Below are 19444 nucleotides of genomic sequence, written 5' to 3' on the forward strand. Positions count from 1 at the left end.
TGGGGTTTTGTTTTTTGTTTTTTGTTTTTTGCTTTTTAGGGCCACACTGCAGCATATGGAAGTTCCCAGGCTAGGGGCTGAATCAGAGCTGCAGCTGCCAGGCTATACCACAGCCACAGCAACATGGGGGCCAAGATGTGTCTGTGACCTACACCACAGTTCATGGCAATGCTGGATCCTTAATCCACTGAGCAGGGCCAGGGGTTTAAACCAGGTCCTCATGGATACTAGTCAGGTTTGTGACTGCTGAGCCATGATGGGAACTCTCAAGAGTTAAGTTTTATTTGGGGGCAAAATGAGGACTTAAACCTGGAAGGTAGCATCTCAAACCTGGAAGGTAGCATCTCAAGTAATCCTGAGAAAACTGCTCCAAGGAGGCAAGGTGGGAGTTAGGATATACAGGAGTTTGACAACAAAGGGCAGGTACTAGGAAGGAGAGATTACTGTGAATAACAGGAAACCAAAGACCTCAAGGAATTTAGCACTATTCTTTGGGAAAATGCAAGGGTCTGGGCTCATCGAAATCATTCCTTTGCTATGTATCTCAGCTATCTGGGGCCACTATCCTGTGTTTTCGCATCCTGAGTTTCCTCAGGGCTCACCTTTGGGAGTGGCTACAGTCTGACGGCTGCTGGATGACAGGCATTCTTTGTGTCTTTCCTGAGTTCTCTCAGGGCTCATTGGCAGCCTTGCACACATTTTACAGAAGTTTGCTGCTGTTCTCCTGAAGGTTCCTTCTCGTCATGAGGAGCAGATATCGGTCACCATGAAGGATTTTAGTGCTTTTACAGATAGAAGACAAAGAATTAGGCTCATAAAATCTTCTAAAACGATCTAACTATAAGAAGACCTGTTGTGCCAGTTTTTCCAAAGCACAGCGGGCCTCACTCCTGGTCTCTACCCTGAGCTCTGCTCAGGGCATGCTTTGGGTCAGCAGCTGCAGTGCCTCCTGATTTAAACCATGTAGAGCAAAAGGCTAGTGATGCCAAATGCCAATTTTCCAGTTCGCACTAGTTATCCTGAATTTTATTTGGTATTCCCAAGATGGCTAGGTGATAGAGTCACATTTCCACTAGAACTGGTGAAAGAGAGTAGATGATCTCTCTATAAAGGTCAAATATGGATGCAAGACCTACGCTCTGCCATCACAGGTCCCTGCCCAATTTCAGACTCTGGAGTGAGGTACACAAGTGAGGTCGTGGTGCAGATGCCAAGGCTCCAGTACTCACTTTACAAGGTAGAGGTAGCAGCACCTTTCCCACATTTTTTTTTTTTTTTTTGGCCAACCTCAGCATCCCCTAAGTTCTCAGGTGAGGGATTGAACCTGTACCACAACGATGATCTAAGCCACAGCAGTGACTATGCCAAATTCTTAACCTGCTGAGCCACAAGGTTAAGGTTAGTCCCTTCGCAGACTAGTTTTGCTGTTGCCTTAACTGCTAGATTTTCCTTACTCCCCTTTGTCTAAGCCTAATTCACATACTTCTCATCAATTCCAATGTCCAAATCCTACTTTGTTTTTCTTTACATCTATTTTTAACATTCAAGATGTTACGGCAGATACCCAGCAGCCCTGCGCTGCAACGTATCAGCTCTAGCGACAGCCCCGTGGCTGTAGTGTACCAGCTCTGGCAGCTTTGTGGCTGTAGTGGATCAGCTCTTTTACCCAGCGAGAAACCAAGCGAGCACTCGGAGAGTTGGAGAACTCAGGTTTATTATGCCGGCAGGCTCAGAGGAGATCGCTCTCCAGAGTCTGAGCCTGGAAGAAGGGTTTCACGAGGCTTTTATGCGCTACATCTTCCGGGTCCAAGCTTGGCTAGTTGGACTGGAGTGACGTCAGGCAAGGTAGTAGATGGGGAAACAAATTTACAGAAGCAGATGCATGGGGGAGGACTAGTTGGGGCAGTTGGCTAGACTTTGCTTAGTTATCATGGCTGGGGTCTCTCCTTTCTACATTTTATTGGGACATTTTCTCCTACAAAGATATATGTTTGTTTCATGTTCATCTTCCATATCATAAATCTAAACTTCCTGAGAACTGAACTTGGCTTTGTCCCCTGCTCTATCTCCTAAACTCAGAGTAGTGCTTAGTCCACATAGGTGCTCAGTGCATATTTATTGAAGAAGGGAAACGATGAATTAATTCTTATGAACAAATACCTTTTCCACTTAAATTTAATCACTATCACTTTGTTTTGCAACCAAAATATTTATTGCATGCCATTTTTTAGGAAATAGATAGATAATTTAAAGCACAATCATAACAACCAAGTCAAACTAAACTGTACAAATCTTGGGTAAAACAACAAAGCAACTCTGTCAAAGTCTGTAAATTTTGGTTCCATATAGAGCAGGCTCAATAATTAAGAATTCAGACAAGTGATTTTCCACTTTGTATCCCTAATATTTAGATGACAATGATTCTTATGGTATAATATTTGTATTTCCAAAAGGGATGATTAGGAAGCCAATTTTTTTAATAAAAAGAATATAGCTGTTTGTTCTGCAGGGTTTAAGGTAATCTTTTATTCACCTAGGAATTCTATTCCTCCCAAACAAATGGCTCATACTCTGCCATTACCAATCTCAGAACACCTTTACTACTCTGAAGCACAGCTCATATATAATCATTTACAATGCTAAAAAAATCTTTATATGGCATATTTAATGATGACCAAAACAGAGACATTGAGTACTTTTTCTTGCTCATAAACTCACTCTGTATTTACCAAGAGTATATCCTTGCTCAGAACATCAGTGGTTTAGCCCCACGGAAATTGCTTAGTATTTAGTAAGAGCATAATAATAACTGCCTTTTTAAATCATATACCCTTGATATTAGGCAGCATCCAAGTGTTATTTGATTTTAAAATTATAACATAAATTTTTATATTTCATTCTCAACATTAATTATACCAGCTTGTGTTCTTTTTGGCAATACCATGACTTACACTTTTTTTTTTTTTGAAGAACATAGTATCAAAAAATCCTGCCATATTCAGTTCTCTTGTGATACAGTTGGTTAAGGATCTGGCATCCTCACTGCATTGGTGTGGGTCACTGCTGCAGGGTAGATTCAATCTCTGGCCCAAGAAATTCCATATGTTGTAGAGATGTGGGAAAAATATCCCACAGTACAAGTATCTTAAACTAAAAATAGAACTACTATATAATCTAGCAATTCCACCCCTGGGCATATCCAGAAAAAAACAAAAAACTAATTCAAAAAGACATGCACCACAGTGTTCCTAGCAGCACTATTTAAATAGCCAAGACATGGAAGCAACCCAACTGCCCATCAACAGATAATTAGATTAACACACACACACACACACACACACACACACACACACACACACACACACACACACACAGTGGAGTATTTCTCAGCCATGAAAAGCAATGAAATACTGTTATTGCAGCAATATGTTTAGACCTAGAGATTACCATACTAGGCAAAGTCAGAGGAAAACAAATACTAAGGCTATATATAATATCACATGTGGAATCTAAAAAATAATACCAAATGTATATACAAAACAGAAACAGACTCACAGATATAGAAAACAAATTTGTGGTTACCATAGGAAAGAAGGAAGGGGCAAGGACAAATTACATGTACTGGATTAACAGATACAAACTACTACAAAAATTGATAAGCAACAAGGATTTACTGTATAACACAGAAAATTCTACCTACTCTCTTGTAATAACCTATACTGGAATATAATCTGAAAAATACTGAATCACTAAGCTGTATATCTGAAAATTAGCACATATTGTAAAGCAACTATACTTCAACTTTGAAAAAAATCTCACAGTAAATTTATAATCTTTGATTTAATAACAATATTTAATAATTTCTTATGTAAAACTTTTAGCTCCCAAAGATTTGAAATTTCCCCATCTTTCCGGTGCTACCAATTGCCTCTTGCTTCCATTTTTTGTCCCCAAAGCTTATGATCACTGTGCTCTGACACCTTGGAGATCTCAGCAGTTCTATGAATAAGTATAATTTTATTTTTATTATTGTCCTAGAAGAATCTGGGTTAATTTGACCAACTGATTTACAAATACTTTGAAAATAGCATATATAATAAATATGGCTTGTTGTCTACATTTGACAAAATTCTAAAAATAAATAGACTACAGATCTTATAAAGTAATATTTTCACATATACATCTAAATATTTATTTTTGTCTCTTACTTGCATTTTTCTCTGCTTTTGTGAAATTATTGCCCTTGATTGTTTTTTATGACTATAGGTATGTGTTATTCATCCAAATGATTTTGATGCACTTACTTGACAACTTCTTATTACAGCTTTTATGCTTTTATAAAACTTTTAAATCAATGTTTTATGAATTGTGGCCAAAATCAAAATCAAATATAAAAATAAAATATGAACCTAGCATAAGCATTAAGCAAATGATTTACAAATACTCCAATCAAAACAAACTATTCCCTGAAGACTGATTTCAAGCTAACATCAACTGACCAATTTAGTACATGTAACAAATATATGACTATTAAAAAAAAAAAAAAAAAAAAAAACAACTGCGGAGTTCCCGTCGTGGCGCAGTGGTTAACGAATCCGACTAGGAACCATGAGGTTGCGGGTTCGATCCCTGCCCTATGCTCAGTGGGTTAACGATCCGGCGTTGCCGTGAGCTGTGGTGTAGGTTGCAGACGCGGCTCCGGTCTCGGATCCCGCGTTGCTGTGGCTCTGGCGTAGGCCGGTGGCTACAGCTCCGATTCAACCCCTAGCCTGGGAACCTCCATATGCTGCGGGAGCGGCCCAAGAAATAGCAACAACAACAACAAAAAAGACAAAAAAAAAAAAAAAATCTGCAATTCCTGAAAAACTAATAATGAGTCTTCCATTTCAAAGTGGTGAAATATATGTAAACTAAAGTATTTGTACATTTTTTTCTTTGTAAAATCAAATCACTTGACAGGCCAATAAGTATTACCAGGCACTCAAGAACCCTATGTTGAAAAATTTTGTTTCACATCTTACTGAAAAGGTTTCATATCTTACTGAAAAAGTGGTCCATGGTCAAAGCTCTGCAAAATTCTGGGCTAAACGAATTCTACCAGGTTTCTTTCCGGAAACTGTCCAAGAGCAAAGATTTAGCATGAGATCTTTGTCTGAGCCTATTTCAATACAAAGACTTTCTTCCCTTCTTCTCTAAGTTGGTTTGGAAACAATTGTTTGTTTGTTCCTTCAATCCCAGCTGGAGTTAATTGATTAGTGGATATAATGAGTCTCTCAGCAGGTCTCATTTATGGCTTGAATTTATGCCTCCAGAAAACAGCTCAGGACCTGGATAGGCATGTCAATTTACTTCTTTTCTGGAGTCCTCGATTGAAAGATATTAACCATCAGTAATTCTGAAGAGTTGTAGTTGCACTTATCCAACTTACCAATGCCCACACACTAATTTTGGATCACTAGGATTTCAGGTAGTCTAGATTTCTGTATCTTCTAGTGAAGGTATAGTTTAATTTTCTAGGCTCCCAGATCTTTAAATAGCTCCCAAAGTAGTGAATTTCCTCTCTTTCTCCTACTCTGCTTTATCATATTTATTCACATGCCAATTTCTTCATCCTGGCACTGATATTCCTTTATTGTCACAGAATTTGTTCTCTTCCAGTCTCCCTTCTTGGATTATTTCTTCTACCTTATTTAAACATACTCAACAGTGTCACAGCAAATCATAGTACAAAAGCAAGAGAAACCAATAGTCTAAAATCAAAGTGGATGCCTTCATCACAGTTAATTCTGATTCTAAGAAGATACAAGTGGAAAGGCAAGGTCATTCTGGCTTCAAGTCCTGCAAATTAGCCAGTGAATTATATGCAAGTTTCTTATACTATTGAAGCTCAATTTTGTCATCTGTGAAACAGAACAATACCCAAATGTAGTTTTGTAGCACAGAATATACTGAAGTTAAAATAACAAGAATATAGTAATTGTTAATTACCCTCACCTATTTTCTTGGGGCAGTGTTTCTGGAACTCAGACAAGCTATTTGGATCTCATTTACCTCATCCACCAAGTGATAAAATTAAACCAAAGATGTGAAAAGCCCTCAGATTTTTAGGACTGTGTGACTGTTTGTGAAGTAAGAGGTTTTATTTTTACCTCCTCCTCCAGGACCCAGCCACATCCTAACACACATAACTGGGAGCTGCAGAAAGGTAAACACAGCACCCTGGAGGTCATTAGAGCAATTTCCTGGGCACACCTACTTGGTGTCTCATGATGAATTATAGCCTTCCATGGGCTTCTCTAAAAAATCCTCTTAAAATATAGTCACAGAAATACTTTATTTGCATTTATCCTTATTTCTCCTAGGCTACATATGCTTCCTTGAATCTAGGGATGGCCAGAAGTTTTATTAAGAATTCGTATGTTCCAGAGTTCCCATTGTGGCTCAGTGGTTAATGAACCTGACTAGTATCCATGAGGATGTGGTTTCAATCCCTGACCTTGCTCAGTGGGTGAGGGATCCGGGGTTGCCATGAGCTGTGGTGTAGGTTGCAGATACGATTCAGATACTGTGTTGCTGTGGCTGTGGTGTAGGCTGGCAGCTGTAGCTCTAATTCAACCCCTACCCTGGGAACTTCCATGTACCTTGAGTGCAGCCCTGAAAAGACAAAAAGACCAAAAAAGAAAAAAAGAATGCACATATTCCAGCAATGAATTTTGGCCACTAGTTACCGTGAGGATGGTTCAAAGATATCTGGGTCATTATTTTTATAAATGACGAGTGACTCTTACATTTCTAACCCACGGACTTTTAACAGTCTTCTTTAGTGGAATGACAGTCTCTACTGTTCTATCTTCATTATAACATTAAGAATGAAAATTTTTATGTATAAATCATTGAAATAAAACCAATTCATTAAGATTGTTGATGTGTATTTTCTTTTCTTTTGAATCTCTTCCAATGGAATGCATAAAAATAAATCAAATGATACATTTACTACTATACTTTTCTCTAAAACCATTGCCCAAAATGACAACTCTTTAGTGTAAAGTGACTGCAATGTTCTCTAATATCCCATATGATAGCTATTGGATGTTCAACGTTGCCTTGAAAATTACACAGAAAATTAAACCTATCTAACTAGCTAAGATATATTAATGTAACCATTATGTCTGACAAACTCACTCAAGCTAAAAATAATTAGCATTAAATCAATAAATTCAAGCTATTTACATAATTGTCCCAATCTTTTAGAAGCCTGCCTTGCCACTCCCTGTTCACTCTTTTTTTTTTCCACCACACATATCATAGCTAATAGGTTTTTAATTAACTTTCAAGCAGGCAATGTTTCTAAAAAAAAGGTTGGAAACTGCTTTTTTTTTTTTTTTTTTCCACTTTTGCTTTTTTAGGGCTGCACCCATGGCATATGGAATTTCCCAGGCCAGGGGTTGAATCTGAGCTGCAGCTGCTGGTCTATACCACAGCCACAGCAACACACAATCCAAGCCTTGTCCACAAACTACACCACAGCTCACAGCAATGCTAGATCCCCAAAGCACGAAGAAAGGCCAGGGATCGAACCCACATCCTCATGGATACCAGCAGGGTTCATTACCGCTGGGCCACAACGGGAACTCCAGAAACAACTTATTAATGATACCTAACATTTTTATACACCTTCCATTTTTACACAGCTTACCCAAGATTTCTCAGCAAATAAAACGTAGAACTGCAATAAAAGCCTGGGTCTTTTGATTCCAATGTCTATGTTTAGATACTATCAATTCATTCCATCATAGCCATAAAAATTGTCATCGAAAATATTTTCATTTAGAGTTCCCAACGTGGCTCAGTGGTTAACAAATCCGACTAGGAACCATGAGGTTGCGGGTTTGGGTTCAATCCTTGGCCTTGCTCAGTGGGTTAAGGATCCGGGGTTGCCGTGAGCTGTGGTGTAGGTTGCAGACGGGGCTCAGATCCTGCATTGCTGTGGCTCTGGCGTAGGTGGGTGGCTGCAGCTCCGATTAGACCCCTAGCCTGGGAACCTCCATATGCCACGAGAGCAGCCCTAGAAAAGGCAAAAAGACCAAAAAAAAAAAAAAAAAAAGAAAATATTTTCATTTACTTTTTTATTTTTTAAATTTTTTATTAAAGTATAGTTGATTTACAAGTTTTTTTAAATTTATTTATTTTTTCGCTGTACAGCATGGGGACCAAGTTACACATACATGTATACATACTTTTTCCTCCCAATGTTGTATTGCAATGTAAGTATCTAGACATAGTTCTCAATGCTACACAGCAGGATCTCATTGTAAATACATTCCAAGAGCAATAGTTTGCATCCGTTAACCCCAAGCTCCCGATCCCTCCCACTCCCTCCTTTTCCCTCCATATGGGAGCTAGCAAACCTGTTGAGATCTCTAAATGCAAAAGGGAAGCCATAGGTATTTGGAAACAACCCAAATGTCCATTAACAGATGACTGGTTTAGCAAGATGTGGTATTTATACACAATGGAATACTACTCAGCCATAAAAAAGAGCGACATAATGCCATTTGCAGCAAAATGGATGGAACTAGAGACTCTCATACTGAGTGAAATAAGTCAGAAAGAGAAAGACAAATACCATATGATATCACTTATATCTGGAGTCTAATATCTAGCAAATGAACATTTCCACAGAAAATAAAATAATTTACTTTTAATCATTCAGTTCTCCCTATGTTGTCCAAATGTTTTTAAAATTCAAAAAGAAATGTCCCAAAAAAAGACTTTGAGAAATACAATCCTATATATTTTAAGAGGAAGCCATGTTTTATTTATCCTGTTTACTTTCTTAATCCCCATCCATCTGATTGTCTAACTATTGTCATTCCTTCAATTAGAGAAAGTGATTATATTTATGCTAATATTCGAAAAGACCCCCAAGCCCAGAATATTTTTCTTCCCTGTCCATTTTATCTTTATGTGGCATACAAGCTTATATAGTACAGCCACCCTAAAAAGTGGCTTACACATCTAATTATTGATGGTAAAGAAGGAAACAGACATCAGCTAGTAAACCTGTTGAGATCTCCAAGTGCAAAAGGAAATAAGGGTTAGGGGCTCTCTTACCGTGTTTCTGTGTATTTGTGGATTGCAGGCAAAGGTGCAGCATAGTATTTGGAGGTTCCAAGAAAGAAAAAAAAAATGATAGCTCTGAGGGATTAAAATGGAATGCTCAGTATAAATGTCCCTATTTCATTACATGCCTGGAGACCAACTGCTCTAAATTGAGTTAGCTTTACAAAGCACCAATGCTATTAGGTGACCTTGAGAAACCTCTAGGCTGCTTAGCCTCTCACCTCCACACCACCAAGTGCACTAATTCTATATCCCTAGCTCTCTTTTTGACCCCCATCTTTCTGTACCAAAATGTGGCTCCTCATGGGGCCAGAGACAGAGGGTATTAGGGAAAAACCTTGTCACAGAAGACAACTTTTATTCCTACGATTTTGACATGCTTGCAAATTTCTGAGATCAGAGTGATCTCCCTATTGCAATAGTCTTTCTAATCAAAGTCTCTCCTTATCTATGTCTTCCAAAGACTGTGAAAACACCAGCACCTTTCAGGCTACAATGGCAGGAAAGTGGGAGGCCAAAGCTAACTCGCAGGCAGAATAGTTTCTAGGCTTCCAGAGAGTACACAGGACAACTGCTGAAAGGGAGAAGAGCCCAGGTCTTTGCGTGCACTCTTTGAATGGCCCGCTATGTATCACAATTTCAGCTGTGTTTAAAGTTGGGAGTATTGCACAAATTCAAGGTTTCTCTCTCTCTCTCTCTCTCTCTCTCTCTCTCTCTCTTTTTTAAGCCACTGCTATGTGACAAACGATGATATTTTCAGCATGAAATTTGCTATTGAGGCCTCCATCTTTCTTTATGATTTGTTATCAGGCCCTGCTATCCTTCAAGCCATAAATAAAAATACAACTTTCATCTGCATCTCAAATGGAGGTTGAACATATAAAAATTAAACACTTTCATTTTTTTCCTGAGTATCAGTCACTCTCTGTGTGCTCCAAAAACAGCAAAACAGACTTCCCACTGCCTCTCCTCCAGAATGATTTCTTGGAAAGGCCATAAGAAAAGTACAACTAGTTATTAGCATATCTACAACACATAATTTATAACTCTACCTACCTCTTCAGCATTGAAATGGAGTTCCTATGCAGCCAGAAAAAAAAATAGGACAAAAGCGTTCTCTTTGTCAGCTACAAACCAACAAGTAAAATAAAAAATACCCATTCACCTTCAATATATAAAGAAAACAACCTCTTAATTTCCACTAGAACCTGGAGAGTTCAGTTACTGAAAAATAAAGGTTCAGTAAGAACAAAGTCATAGAGGTTTTTATTTAATATGTCATAGATCATTCAAGGGGAAAATGAACCAAAAGAACTACTTTTAAATATTAATTAAAATTCATCAGTTTCCATGTATAAAAGTATTTTTTGCCTGGTCTAGACATCACTACCACACTAGGTATATACATTTGTGTATGTGGATGGATTTGTCCATTAGATTTTCTTCTTTGGAATTCTAGAAAAAAACAATCATATCCTGCTGGGTAGCTAAATGAATCAACCTGTCTAAACTTTTTTTTTTTTTAAATCAAGAACTATATCTACATTCCAGCATCTTGAAACTATTGTAAAAACACTCTAAAAAAAATTAAATTAATCCCCGATGGACTCTAAGGTTGCTTGTTAATAACACCCATCTGAACTTAAGGATTCAACGGTTGCACGTCTGTCAAAGAAAGGAGACAGACTCTGAGGAGGGGAGGCAAGGACAGGCTCAAACATGGAGTGCAACTTCCAGCTTCAATAGGGACAAACTGCAGATGGGAAATAGATTGTTAGCAAAATAAATAATTTCCTGCCCTCCTGTAATTTTTCACAATCTGTGTGGCAGGGACTTCACTGCTGACACCATCGACATATTCTGAGCATCTGTAGTCATTTACTGTGACATAGTGGGTGAAGCAGCCATCTCTGAATAACCAAACACCAGATTCTACATAATGCAAAATGCCTTCTGCATCCTCAAGTGTACAATGGAATTAGAAAAACAAAATTGGTCCAAATGCTGCATTTATTTAACAAGGTGGTTACACAGAGAGCAAGCGTTTATGAAGTCACTTCATGTTTTCAAATTTCTGGCTCAATTTACACCAAAACAAATTCAAAACTGCTCCTCCAGGAAAACATCTCGCAAATGCTATTCCTCCCGTGAAGCTCCCTAAGCACACACAAACACACCCACACACATCTTTAGCCTTCCTCTGCCCCCTCCTTTCCTTTACAAATGAAGCCTTCCCATCCATGTGCTGCTGTTGTCCTTATGCAACATAGAGACAAAGAGGGTGAGGCCACGTTCTAGGAAAAAAAAATAGGATCAGTGTACAAACACTTGAGTGCAGCCTGAAACCACAGAGAGGCTTAGCTTACAAAAAAAAGGAGTCTGTTTTGAACTCTGCCTATTTATGAGTTGACCATTCTGAGTAATGTTACACTTTGGAAACTGACAGAGGGCCACAAATATTCTGCTTGGAAGATAGTGTCTCTAGACTCAACTAAAAAGATGGCCTTTGTGAGTATACCTTTTGAAAGAGAATGTGGTGCTGACACAGCACAATGACCATAGAAGGAGGCAAAAACAAAATCAGAAACAAAGAAATAACACAAGGGCCTGAAGTGAACATCACACATGAAACTCTCGCGATCATGGGGAGCCCTTTGAAAGGTTACTTGCCATCCCTGAACTGTTGATTTGGATGATCCTTCAAGGAACAGTTGGTGGACCCCTCTTTTCTGTTAATGATGAGATTCAGAGTTAGGTCTCTTTGGGAATAAAAAGGAAACCTGTGGCAGCACCAGAACAAGAAGGCCAGTCTCCAGTGTGAATGCTTCTTCTTTAACTGTGTTGTAACTCAACTCTCAAGGCATCTCAACTGGTTAGCTTTAATTAGGGCTCCCTGAGGATGGTGCCTGAAAAACTTGGAAAACTCAGGATAGAACTAACACTGTGCTTTGCACAGAATAATCACATAAATAAACACATTGCTAAGGATGATGACTCCAGGCAAAAAGATTCATACACTTTCCTGAAGAAGGCAAGGATTCAAAAGTGTGTGGATGGTAGTACACTTCTGTCCAAAGATGAAACTGACAGAATACAGGTCAGATAATGGCTCTTTCTTTCAGCAGCTCACACCTACTTTCCTCACCCTCGCTTACAAAGACCTCCTAGAGCTTTGATATGTGAGGAAATGAGGTGGAAACATTACCCTCCCAGGTGTCTAGCTCAAGGTAACCTTGTGAGAAGCAGGAATTTGAGAATAGCTAAAATCAAAGAATACTCTGCAGGCCATTTGCTCAGCTGATTTGAAGAAAAGTACCATCTTGAACTTTCTGGTCCCTGAGGAGTGACTGGATATGCCGTATTCTCACTATTAACTTAACCAGTCACATATGAGAGCCTTAGAAAAACAAAGACGCCCTCCTCTGGGTCTCCATCAAGTGGCACACATTGTCCCACGGTAGACAGACTGTCACTTCCACTGCAGAAGATGTCACAGGATGGAAAAAGTTATCTGAGTGTCTGACAGCCAGACAGCCTGTTTTAGAGGGGAAGAGCACAGGGTCAGATTCCTTGCCTAGAGGTCAAATATGTTTCTGTTAGAATAACAATCCTGACTGAACTGTCAGCATTCTGAAGATATTTTCCTTAGTTCAAGTTTTCTCCAGTAAGTGGTTAGCCATTTCTGAAGCTAAAAAAAAGTTTCTTTTTTTTTTTTTTTTTTGCTTTTTATGGCCACGCCTGTGGCATATGGAAGCTTTCAGCCAGCACAAGGTGGGATACAAGCCACATCTGTAACCTACACTACAGCTCACGGCAACACTGGATCCTTAAGCCACAAGGCAAGAGACTGAACCCACATCCTCATGGATGCTAGTCGGATTTGTTTTGGGTGAGCCACAACGGGAACTCTCTCTAAGAAGTTTCTTTTAACATCAACGACACTTTCTTTACCAACACAAAATTATAAGTGACTTCAACATCTGGATCTGTGATACCCTAAGTGATAAGTATATGAGGAAGGAGAAAAAAAAAAAAAAAAAGGCCTGCTTGGTAACCAACTAACTCCCTAGATGTAATTAAGAATATCAAAGGTTGATCAGAGGAAGTCAGATTATCAGATGGTATCATTAATAGATGGAATCTTAAAACAAAATAACACAAATGAACTTATTTACAAAACAGAAATAGACTCATGAACATAGAAAACAAACTTATGGTTACCAAATGGGAAAGGGGGGAGAGAGAAATTAAGAATTAACATATACACACTACTACATAAAATAGATAATCAACAAGGACCTACTGTGAAGCATGGGAACTATATTCAATATCTCGAAATAATTTATAATAGAAAAGAATTTGAAAAGAATATCTGTGTGTGTGATAACTGAATCACTGTTCTGAATACCTGAAATCTTGTAAATGAACTATACAAAAATTTAAAAAAGAACACTAAAGTTTGAATGTGCCTGTATCAAAGCTCAGACAAACAACCTTGTTTTAGCCACAGAAAGATGGACACTTTATGAGTAAGAGAAAAAAGTCTTTGAGGAGTTCCCATCGTGGCTTAGTGGTTAATGAATCTGACTGGAAACCATGAGGTTGCAGGTTCGATCCCTGGCCTTGCTCAGTGGATTAAGGATCACATTGTCGTAAGCTGTGGTGTAGGTCGCAGACAAGCCTTGGATCCCATCTTGCTGTGGCTATGGCGTAGGCCAAAGGCTACAGCTCCGATTAGACCTCTAGCCCAGGAAGGTCTGTATGTTGCAAGTTCATCCCTAAAAAGACAAAAAAAAAAAAAAAAGTTTAAAAAAAGTCTGTGGAATGAGATCAACCAAATAAAGTTATTCTTTTTTATACCAATACTACTTTTACTTTATTTTTTCACTATATTATGCCAAAAGGAGAGAAAGTAGAAGACAAAACTTGGAAAATTTGTAAAAGTATGCTATGCAAACAAGCAAGCAAATAAAGTTAAATAGACCTCAACTATTTCTTACCCTTGATGAAGATAATTTCACTCTCATTAATTTGTATTTAAGAGGGAAATGGTGTGGTTACCATGGTTTCAATAATACTATTGTTTATATAAATTAGCATGGGATTGGCTTGGCAATTTTGGGTTCATAGAAAAGACTCATTTCCATGACAGAGGTCAATACTGTCACAGAAAATACCATGATAAACTCAATATTTTTCAAACAGAATTTTTCATATATATATTAATCTAACATCCCAAATAGAATCTAAAGTTTTTTTGGCCTTTGCTGTGATAGGATTACAGTATTTAGATCTATGTGAAAATTTTTTTAATATCTACAAGGTCCAAAACCTTGTACTAAATGTTTGGGGTGAGTATGAGGAGTGGATTATCTAAGCACAGTCCCTCCGAAGTGTTTAATGTCTGTGGCAGAACCCACCTGTGTAGGGCAAGGACAGACAGAAGGCAGGACAGGAAGAAGCCAGGGAAGAAAGTAGATGGAATAAAGAATTTTCCAGCAGCATTCACATCCTGTGCAACGTGGCTATCAGCAGACTGACCCAGCTGAGAGCTGCCGAACTGACTGGGTGGGATGGCTGTGTTTGGTGGATAAGGCTAATGGCAGGTTCCCCTCCCAACCTGCCAACCTGTCTCCAGTGGGGAGAGGTGATTTTATTGTTCTTCCTTTAGGGGCCTTAAGTGTACAAAAATGAATTAATCAGGGTCTTTGCCTGGCCCTCTTTTATGTATTTATTTATCTGACCACTTTCACAATGGCTTTAAGTCCCATTTGGCAGTCAATTTGACTTTTAGAAATGATAAACTTCTAGCTACAAATAGAAGGCCTGAGGAAAATCAGTGTCCAATATGGAGCAAGAGGAATACTAACCAGAACTACAGTAGGGTTGCCAAATTTAGCAAATAAAAATACAAGGCACCCTGCTATATAATAAGCATTATTTTCAGTTTAAATGCGTCCCATGTCTTATTTATATACTTATATTTTTAAAATTATTCACTATTTACCTGAAATTCAAATGTAGTTAGTTGTCCTTGATTTATTTGGCAACCCCAGTTTACAAGCAAGACATTATTTATTTCTCATTACATGATAGAATTACCTTCTATTATACTCAGCCTAATTATGTCAAATATAGCATAATTCAAGAGTATCCAAAGCACAAAAGAGAATTAGAAGATGTGACAAAGGTGAACATTTCCCATTCTTAAACATTCTTTCTACATAATTAAAAATATAATTATTAAAATCAGTATTGAAAAAGAAAATTCTTAACATTATCTTAATCACACCTGTAGGGTTTTGCTTTGAGACTCAAAATCTGCTCAAATTTAGGTTGATATATTCTTAAAACTATTTGCTAAATTTGAAACACACACACACACACACACGAAACAACTCCCTGGTCTATACGCAGAGATTACTCAGAGGTAATTTAATCTCATCATCCTAAAAGTCAGGAGAAATCATTTGTTCTGAGACTTGTATTCCCAAGATTACCTTAGGGATATAATAAAGTTTTAAAAATGTAGATACTCTTGTTATTATGTCAGAAGAGCTAAAGCCCCAATAGCTAAACTGAATACCTTGCCATTTGTAAGAAGAAAGGAGAAGGCAGGAAAAAATATATATATAAAGAAAAAATATTTCTGTATGAGGTAGAATATTCTGGAAAGGAAAAAAAAAAAATCCTGTGTATACAAATGCTGACACCAAGAGACACTTATTATGGATAACACCTCATCTCCAAGCAAGGTAGTCCCACACCTTGCCTGATTTACTACCTAAAACAAGGCTAAAAAGGAACAAATGGCACAGTCCAGATCTCCAAATGTCAGGATGACAAATGTTATTTCTCTATTTCAAAGGACAAATCATTGATGCAGAGAATAACAAAATTTCAAAAGCACTCCGGCATGGTATCCTGAAAGGAAAATAAAGTAGAACAGTAAATCCTGTCTTAAAATAAGAGCCTGTATCGTGGCACAAACCTGAGATACAAAGTAAAGCCAGTAGGACGCTCACACAGAAAATGGAGAAAAGAATTTTTCTCCATAGCAGCTTAGTCTCAGGCATAGAGTTCATTCCTTCTGGATGAAGAGGAAATTAGAGAGGTGGAATATTGGCCAAGGTGTGGAATTTTTGGGAATGAGGCCATTATTTTCCAAATATAAGACACTGCTTCCTAGTCATGCAATTATAACCTCTGGAAAGCTATTTAACTTCCTTAACTCAGTTTCTCTTTTTTTTTTTTTTTCATTTTTTAACATTTTATTGACGTACACTTGATTTATTAGGTTGTGATTATTTTTGCTGCACAACAGTGATGCAGTTATACATATACATACATCCATTCTCTGACACTTTTCCCACATAGACTATCACAGAATATTAGGTAGACTTCTCTGTGCTATGGCGCAGGTTCCCATTTGCCAGTCATTCCATATACCACAGTGTTCCTATGCCAGTCCCAAACTCCCAGTCCAGCTTTCCCCCGATACCTGTCCACTTTGGTAACCTTAAGTTTTTCAAAGTCTGTGAATCTGTTTCTATAAATGAGGAGGATAATAATAGTATTTATTTTATAATAAAGTTAATATGAGGATTAAATAAATATTTATAAGGTGCTTAGGATTGTGTCTGGCACGTAGAACACATTAAAAACTATTTGCCATTTCAAAAATCTTACACATAGGAATCTCAAGAAGCCAGAAGGCCAGGTTACATACAGATTAAAAAAAAAAAAATCATCTTCATATAAGCTAACTGTGTGGTATAATATTCACTTAATACTTCTTGCCATATATTTTTTAATTGAAGTGTAATTAATTTATAATATTTAAGCTATACAGCACTGATTCAGTTTATATATACAATATATATACATATATACATATATTCTTTTTTAGATTCCTTTCCATTATACCTTATTATAAGATATTTAACACAGTTCCCTTTGCTATACAGTATGTCCTTGTTTTTATTAATTTTATATATAGTAGTGTGTATTTGCTAATCCCAAACTTATAATTATATTTCCCTTTATTTCCCTTTTGGCAATCATAAGGTTGTTTTCTATGCCTATGAGTATATTTATTTGTAAGTTAATTTGCATCATTTTTTAGACTCCACATATAAACGCTATCGTATGATATTTGTCTGTGTGACTTACCTCGCTTAGTATAATATATTTAAGTCTATCCCTGTTGCTGCAAATGGCATGACCTCATTTTTTATGGCTGAGTAATATTTCCTTGTATATATGTACCAAATCTTCTTTATCCAGATTATGGACGTTTAGGTTGTTCCCAGGTCTTGGCAATTGTAACTAGTCCTGCCATATATTACTGATGCCATTTAATTAGGAAGTAAAGAGGTCTTCTCAAGATCATGTGGCCAATGCCTGTCACCTATGAATATCAGCAGCAAGTGAGTAGGTTTTTTTTAACTTTTATTAATCTTTGAATTCACTATTAATTTGGTGGCTTATCTGGGCTCCACACTCTTGCTTTTTTCTCCTCTTAACTTCTCAAAAGGCACTGCAGGAAGCAGGCAGGATAGGGCAAAAGAGAAAAAATATAAATTAAACATCTAGTTTTAGCATCTGACTTTGACAGAGTCACAAGACCATAACCGAACTGTTTGGGCACTTTTCTAAATTACTTTAAGCAACATAAATAGTTCCATCTTCCTCTCTGTCAGTCATCTTTCCACTTCTAGCATAATTACAAGGTTTTCTCCTATGAATATCGCTTTTTAAAATAATTTATGCAACTGCGTACAGCTCAACTATGAGTTTAAATGAAAATTTTGATAAATGCAAGTAATTGATGTTAATTTACATATCTCCCAATGATTATCTTTGGTTTAGTGTAAATAGTCTGAGGTTCTCTGCTGCATCTTAAATAATCAGGGATGATAGTGCCTACATGTAACTTGTTAAAAGGTCACTTCAGGACAAATAATCTTGGTAGAAACTGAGAAAAGTGTCAGTAATTGTGCCAACAATCCAAAGAATTCTGTTACAAACAAAGAAGCAAAAGGTCTGGGTAATTCTTTTACATAAAAATGAGGTAGGAAGCTACTATTTGTTTATTTATAAATATTAATGAATCCCAAATATGTGCCAGGCACTGTACCAAGCATCACAGATTATGTAGGGAGAAAATAAAGACCTGGCCTTGCTCCACGAGAGTGTATTGTGACGGCATTAGATTTAGTCTGGGGAAGCAGGGAAAGCATCTCTGTACAAGTGAGGGTTGTGCTGAGCTGTGAAATGAGATTATGTGCAAAATAGAGGGAGCAATAGTCAAAGAACATGTGACAAATGGATGGAAAGGAGCTGGATGGAGTAAGAGGAGCAAGTAGAGGCAATCATGGCTTAATAACTTACACTCTGGACTTTTTTTTTTTTTCTTTTTAGGGCTGTACCTGTGACATATGGAGGTTCCCAGATTAGGGGTCAAATCGAAGTTGTAGCTGCTGGCCTACGCCATAGGTTTGAGTCGTGTCTGCAACCTACACCACAGCTCACGGAGATGCCGGAACCTTAACCCACTGAGTGAGGCCAGGGATTGAACATGCATCCTCACGGATGCTAGTCAGATTCATTAACCTCTGAGCCATGACAGGAACTCCAATTCATGACTTTTTTTTTTAATTCCAATAGAATTGGTGTAGGCAAGAGCAGGAAGTAGGGGCGGGCTAGGGTAATGTTATCAGCCTTTGGAAACCCTGATCTAGCAACTGCTTAGCTAAACTAGATAGGAGGTGACTACAGTAGAACGAGAGCTGATGACAGCTTGGAGTAGAAGGATTGAAATGGAGGGAGTAAGTTCTGTGTAAGAGGTTATGTATAAGAGGTTCTACGTGAAAATTGTCAGGACTGGGTGATGGATTGGATATGGACTTATTTGATAATGTATATATGATAATAAAAAGAGTTCCTGGCACATAATGGCACTTAGTACATGGTTATGAAATAAATGTTGAATGAGTATATAAAAGGATGAGGTGTCAGTTATGATCCCTGAGATTCTAGACTCATATCTTAGATGAATGGCAATGCCATGCAGAACTATAACCACACACAAGAATTCAGTTTTAATTTCACTGATTTTGAGATATCTGTAACTTATCCACAAGAAAAGTCAAGAAAGCAGGGAGAATGGATAACACAAGAACCAGGAGAAGAGGTTTTACCTACAGATATAAACAGATATAACTTTATGGGTTAAACTCATAATTTAATTTATAGGAAGCTATTGAAGCCTTAAGTGTAAATTCTATTGCCAAGGGAGAGACCAAGAGTGAGAAAGTGA

At 37.7% G+C, this 19444-nt stretch overlaps 1 protein-coding gene across 5 annotated transcripts in view; it reads right to left on the minus strand.

Moving 5' to 3' along the window:
• DTWD2 (DTW domain containing 2) overlaps positions 1 to 19444 on the minus strand; it is a 1117698-nt gene that overhangs the window by 659856 nt on the left and 438398 nt on the right. Inside the window, exon 9 of one of the 5 annotated variants that reach the window (XR_014838612.1) lies at positions 10371 to 13901. The exons of the other annotated variants lie outside the window; for them this stretch is intronic. The gene's annotated coding sequence lies outside the window, so the exon portion shown is untranslated. Of the gene's footprint in view, positions 1 to 10370; positions 13902 to 19444 lie in introns of those variants that run through there. 5 annotated transcript variants of the gene reach the window in all.

This window comes from Sus scrofa, chromosome 2 (assembly GCF_054392235.1).
Source record: "Sus scrofa isolate SSC_HxYL_T2T_F1_AM1 chromosome 2, Sscrofa_HxYL_maternal_Yorkshire_Landrace_v2.0, whole genome shotgun sequence".
Lineage (NCBI taxonomy): Eukaryota > Metazoa > Chordata > Mammalia > Artiodactyla > Suidae > Sus > Sus scrofa.